Raw genomic sequence first — 6,000 nt, 5'->3', positions numbered from 1 at the left:
CTACTTTACCAGAATTTCTGGTAAACTAAAATGTTAAAAGCAGTTAACACTCTTCCCCCCAAGTCTGAAACCACACTTGATTGCATTATACTTCAGCGAGGATTGCATTATACTTCAGCAGAATATCTGATGTGTCCACTGAAAGGTTTAAGATTAAGCTACATCCCTAACTCTATCTGGTTACCCAGAGGTAACATCTTAGCAAATGTCACTTGTGGCTGGCCAATCTACAGCAGCACTATTGTAAGTTTGAATTGTTGATGTTTTACTGAACTATGGCACCACACATGTCTTGCTTGCTAGTTTTTAATCGGGAAACGTCTTTACTTCTCATTTCCCTTGAATTGGGAACTTTTTTTTGGTGGTGGTGGTGGTACTCCACCTTGCAGCTGTATCTTCTGTTTAGCAAGCATTTCATTCTCCCATCCTAGTTGTGTTGCTCTGCCTTTTGAGGGAGGGCTACTACAACCTGGACGATTATAGAGCGGTGGAGTAGGAGCAGTGATGTCTTACTGGAATGCAACTAGATGGCTTAAATCTCCTTACTTGACTTTAGTACATGCATTGCATGCTAGCCAATGTTTCCACTGTTCTGCGCTGCGCGCGCCCCCTCCGCCCCCGCGCGCCGTTGCACCAGGTGGACGACTACATGCCAATTTGCGGTCATATAACTGCCAGCGATGTCACTTCCTGTATTTGGGCACCCCCCCGGAAATTCATAAGTCGGCTGCCCTGCTCTCTACTGACCTGAACTGACCTGAACTACGACCCCAAGGGCGTTCAACCCAGAGAGCTTTGAGATCATACCAGTGGTAAATAAGGCGCTATACAAATGCGCAGTAACATACCATAACATTGTAGCGACTTGTTATATCCATGTGAGCACCGTGCCATCTATTGAGTTAAAACCAATTCATGAAAAGAAATAGATGAAATCATGTTGGCCTGCTCCGTTACTCTGCACATGGGTGTACGACATGAGGGGACAGGGGGGACAAATCCCCCCGACAATTTTAAGTGGGGGGATATGATGGCATGTATCCTCCCCAGAATATGTCTTTGTTGGGCTGGGCAAATGATGTATGACTGAGTGAAAGCGAACGCCTAGTTTATGTGGGCTGTACCAATACAAAAGGAACCTGAGAAACTATCGAGGCTCTCAGTCTGGGTTTGTTAGAAGTGCGTTTATCCCCAGCATTAAACACTGCGTCATTAAGAGTTGGGATACTGCAAGTGAATCCCTGGTATTACGGCCTCATTTTAAAAGTACACTTAATTTTTGCCACAAACTAGAGCTGTGCTCCCAAAAATCGTTTTCTTCGGCAAGTGAAGTGGTTAGCACATTCCTTTCATGAAAACCTGTTGCACCTTCGTGTGCAATTGCAATAATCCAGGCAAGCAAGGGGGTTCACAAGGCAGTGTACTAATATGCACACAATATTCACAAATGGGAGGCACATTATACAACCTGTGGCTTTTTACACAAGCAAAGATGCAACCACCTTCTGTCAATTTCTTTTCAGGAGACAAAAGCTGCTGTAAAAATGCATTTCCATCCCCTTTAGATGGATGAAAGCCATTTTTACACGTTTTGGAAAAACAGACGTAGGCTGATAAGAAACACTGCATGCAGTACTATTTCACTTAATACTGTCTTTTAAAAATACTGCATGGATAGGTGGGATGTGTTTTCAACTCCCTAGTGCCTTAAGGCTGCTAAAAAAAAGCAAAGTCCCCAAGGTGTCCCCTGTTCCCCCCAGATTGTATGTGTCTCCTACGCCCCTGACGCTCGTTACCCGGGCATTGACTGAAAAGGAAGCACGGAATCTACATCTCAATAAGGAACATTGGGCCGGATTGACACAGTGGGGCGGGGCTAGCAGTCGGAGACATTGGCCTCCCCAGCTGTCGTAGTTGTAGTGCACCGAAATAGCCCTGGGTGTTATGGTGTTCTTAGGTCACCATCCCATAGAGCAGTGCAGCGCCTGCCGAGCAAGGAATGTGGTTTTATAGGACGAAATATGCCCGATTACACTTAACGGAACTGGATGAGCTGAGAGCACAGCCTGCTGTAACAGGAGCCATGCATCTAAGTGAAAACCAGGTTTATCTGCGCTGGATACAATGCTTGAATGTGTGCAGGTAGCTTATGTGTTTTTACTTTGAGATCCCAATTGCTCACTGTCTTTTTCATGCACCTGGTAATATATTTCAAACTAATGACCAGGATGTGCAGCTACTTAACATAACATGATTGATTGGGCGTGCATGTTGATATTTTTTCTGAGTATACGGTCACCGCCTTTTTTCTTTTTTCGTTATCCCAAAGGAAAACATGCCTGTCTGCATTTGTTGATGTTAAGATCTGTTGAGGGCTTTGTCGCCCCCGTTCTTCCCCCATAATATACATTTCCGAGTAATCATTCTGCATATATACGTGTGATCAAACTGGCAGTGTTTACTCTGTATGTTCTTTTCTGTTATTGTGCACAGCACCAGGTCAGTATTGCTTAGTTAGATCCCAGTTAATGCAATAAATCAGTGTAAACCGTAGGACTGTGCACATGAGCAACCAACGTGTGTGTGCGTTAAAGCCTACTTTGAAAGGCCGTCCGAACGTCTTTAAAAGAAAACGAGCTTTAGCAAGCATGCATATCTTTTTTCATGCAGATTAGTATTAGTCATTTGACCGACGTGACGCGTGCACAAAGTTAGTATGGGTACATTAGCGTCTTATTTCGATATTAATAGTGGTTTGTTTTCTTACAGTGAAATGAGATCTAATCAAGGTCGTGCTGGGCCAAAAAAAATTGCCTCCGGCACCAAAGAGTTGCAAATGGCCATTCATTCCTTTTGTGACACTGTTTGAATAATAGTACCCAACAGGGAGTTTTTTTAGATAAAATGTGATACAAATTGTGCAATTTAAAGAATATTTATTCAGCAACACTGGTCAGAACTATTAGCCACATAATGAAGTAACTCATCAATCTGGCCCACATTGGCCCAAAAAGTGGCCCACTTTGACCAAAAAAAACAGCCTACACCAGCATTTTGTGTTTTTAGTTTGGCCAGTGCGAGCCTGGATCTCATCATCCTGGTTGCTTTGTGGTAGGAAGAGTCTCCCAGCCTTGTGTTTTCAATGTATGGGTAATTCGCCAAACTTAGGCAAGCTGACAGTCCTTAAACGTTCCTTTTCTCGCTTAGTGGTAGCTGTGGTTGAGAAGTAAAGGTAAAGTCTTGCAGGGGAGGGGCGTAATAGTGTATGATGATAGGGCCGTGAGGATAGCTCAGGTGCAACGTGCTTGCCTTGGAAGCAAGACGATGCAGAGCAACACAGGTTCGATCCCCGGTCAGCACTTAGAAACCTCTGGGTATTAAGCACATTATAAATAACCAAGTACAAAAAGTACAACTACGATAAAATAGGCTTACATAGTGTTAGTTTGAGTAAAGTAATGCCACACAAAGATATTATTAAAACATTATTTGCATCTTGTGAAAGCTAAGCAAAGTGTTTACGAAAGCTATAGGCAAGTCATTTGGGTACAGAAAGTCTTTTGGAGTGTTCTTGGGACCAGACCATACATGCTTTTTTCACTCTCAAAGTCAAAGGTCAACCTGTCACTTGGGGGACTAAATTTGACAGTTTTTCATGGGGATACTTTCGAACTTGTGTATTGTAAGGGTGCAGAGGTAAGACTCTGATACAGAGTGGTCATGGTGGTTGGCATAAACATTTATTCAAGTGAGAAAATGAAAAGAATACCATATCTTGCCCTAACTCTAAGAGGGGGTTCCCTGCCTTAACCAAAATAACTAATGCCATGGTCAGGATGTCCAAAGCAAAAAGTCCAATGTCGGAATCCTAGCTCTGCCCCTCACACTCTTAAGTTAAACTAAATAAAATGGATGTCTTCGTAGCCCAGAGGATTAACTCCCTTCCCCTGGACAAAAGATTGTTCTGGGTTTATAAGTTCCTCAACTTCTGGGGAATGTTCTGTTCCCGAGCCTTGTTCAGGCTTATAACACAGTCCAACAGTTGGTGGGGAAATGTCTCCATTCCCCAATGGACCCATCTCAGGCTTCTTCTGTCTTTGGGGTCCCCAACCCTGGTTGGCAGACCTGGTTCTTTTCCACCAGGCACTGTGACAAAGAAGAGGCGTCTCAATGCTTCTCCAAAATTTGGTGCGTCCATAACTCTGGTTGGCAGACCTGGATTCCACCTACGAGGTAATGCAACAAAGAGGAGTGGCTTGGATGCTCCTCCAAGCTGTGGTGGGTCCCTGGCACTGGTTGGCAGTCCTGGTTTCCTCCTACCAGGTATTGCAACGAAGAAGAGGAGTTTGGATGCTTCTCCAAACTACGATGGGTCTTTGACCCTGGTTGACCAAGCTGGCTTCCTTCTCTGTCAGGTCTCTTAGTCCCAAACACAGACCTGGTTTACTTGCCTGCCAAGTTCTGTGTCCCTCTGTACTATTCTCACAGTTCTCTTTATGGTTTCTCTTATGTTATTGCAAAGCAATAATTCAAACACAGTGTGGCCGACCTCAGAGGTATGCCTCCCTCCTCTTGATCTGTGTTGTTTGGAGAATGACTCCTTTCTTCAGGCTGTGGCATTTTCCCAAGGTGTATAAGTAAAAGGGTTGTCCCCCTTTCTTTGACTTCTGTAAGGCTGGTATTTCCAGCTTCACTGAGTTGGGGGGGAGGGAGTATATGAGAATGGCTCCTTTCCCCAGACATTTCTCAGGGTTTCCTTGCAGTCTAGCAGATGAAGATGAGGAATGTCTCCCTTTCTCAGCCTTTCTCAGGCTGCAGTCACCTCACTTCCCCAGTTTGTCGGGTACTGAGACTATAAAGAGAAATCTAGATACTTGATTTTATATGGGTGTGGGTCCCAGACTCACACTACGGGTTCTTGCCAGTATACTGCTAAACTTGGTTCCCTATTCTGCCAAGTGTTACTATCTCGTTTTAGTTTTCTAAATGTCTCTTGTCATCCATCAGGGTCTCAGACCCAATCATGTGGTGTCTTTTGTTTACTTGCTCCCTCAAGTTGTCTCTGCCACTCTATAGGGGCCTGGCTTCTCCCTGTCCATCATTGTACCCTTTTTTATGGTCCGTGATGGTCTCTGGCCGTCCTGTGCGCCTGACGACTCTTGTGGGGCTTCCACTGCTTTCTTTTTTCATCTGCATGTGACGGTAGCTCTGCTGTGCCTGCTTCTTTCTTGTCGCCGTGGGACGGTTCCTCCACATGTGCCATACTTCAGGGAGGCCAGGATCGTCTTCCTTGCTGCTCACCTCTGTCCCTGCACATCGGACCAGCTTTACAGCGACCACCTTCTTTCTCGGCTCCCAATCTGCATCTCTTTCCCCAAGCGTACTCCATCTCGCGGTCCCTCCAGGGCAGGCATGACACTGTTGGGGTGGTCAGGAAGGATCCCCACAAGCACGAGAGGTTCATGTTGCACGCACCATATTGACGACTGGGGCTGGGAAAAACTGGGCGTGATGTTGCAATTTTATATGTATCGAGTGTAGTTAAGTATGGATGAGCTATGTTACCTTCCGTGTTACTTTTTGCTTAGAACTGATACATAGTATATTTGCACGTGCGTAGAAAGACAAAATCTTAAAACCGCCAAATGTAACATGAACACGCTTCACACACAAATTGCTCTGAAGTACAAAGCAACTGGGAGATGCAGGGGGCTTTAATGCACATGCGAAGGGGGGGGCCTGTCCTGAGATCCTGCGGTAAAGAAGGAATAATATTTATAAGACATGCACACCGAGGAACATTTAAAAGGAGTGTAGTAAGGAGTTTATGTAAATTTGCATGTAGTGGGGTTTTGTGAATTCATTCTGACTTTGCAGCTAGCATTCCACGATGAATTTCAAGTAGCTCGGAAGTTTTGGTTTTGCGAACTCGGGGGGTTGACAGAGGAATAATAGGATCCAGTAGAGGGTCAGCCATCAAACAGGACATAGGACCTCATT

The 6,000-nt window shown here is 44.9% G+C and overlaps 1 protein-coding gene across 1 annotated transcript in view; it reads left to right on the top strand.

The window, feature by feature from the left end:
* Positions 1–1,962: 1,962 nt before the first annotated feature.
* ACACB (acetyl-CoA carboxylase beta) overlaps positions 1,963–6,000 on the top strand; it is a 3,851,763-nt gene continuing 3,847,725 nt past the window's right edge. Inside the window, exon 1 of the mRNA XM_069619430.1 lies at positions 1,963–2,142. The gene's annotated coding sequence lies outside the window, so the exon portion shown is untranslated. The remainder of the gene's footprint in view (positions 2,143–6,000) is intronic.

This window comes from Ambystoma mexicanum, chromosome 10 (assembly GCF_040938575.1).
Source record: "Ambystoma mexicanum isolate Mex_15411 chromosome 10, UKY_AmexF1_1, whole genome shotgun sequence".
Lineage (NCBI taxonomy): Eukaryota > Metazoa > Chordata > Amphibia > Caudata > Ambystomatidae > Ambystoma > Ambystoma mexicanum.
This window is presented reverse-complemented; position numbering and strand designations above follow the sequence as displayed.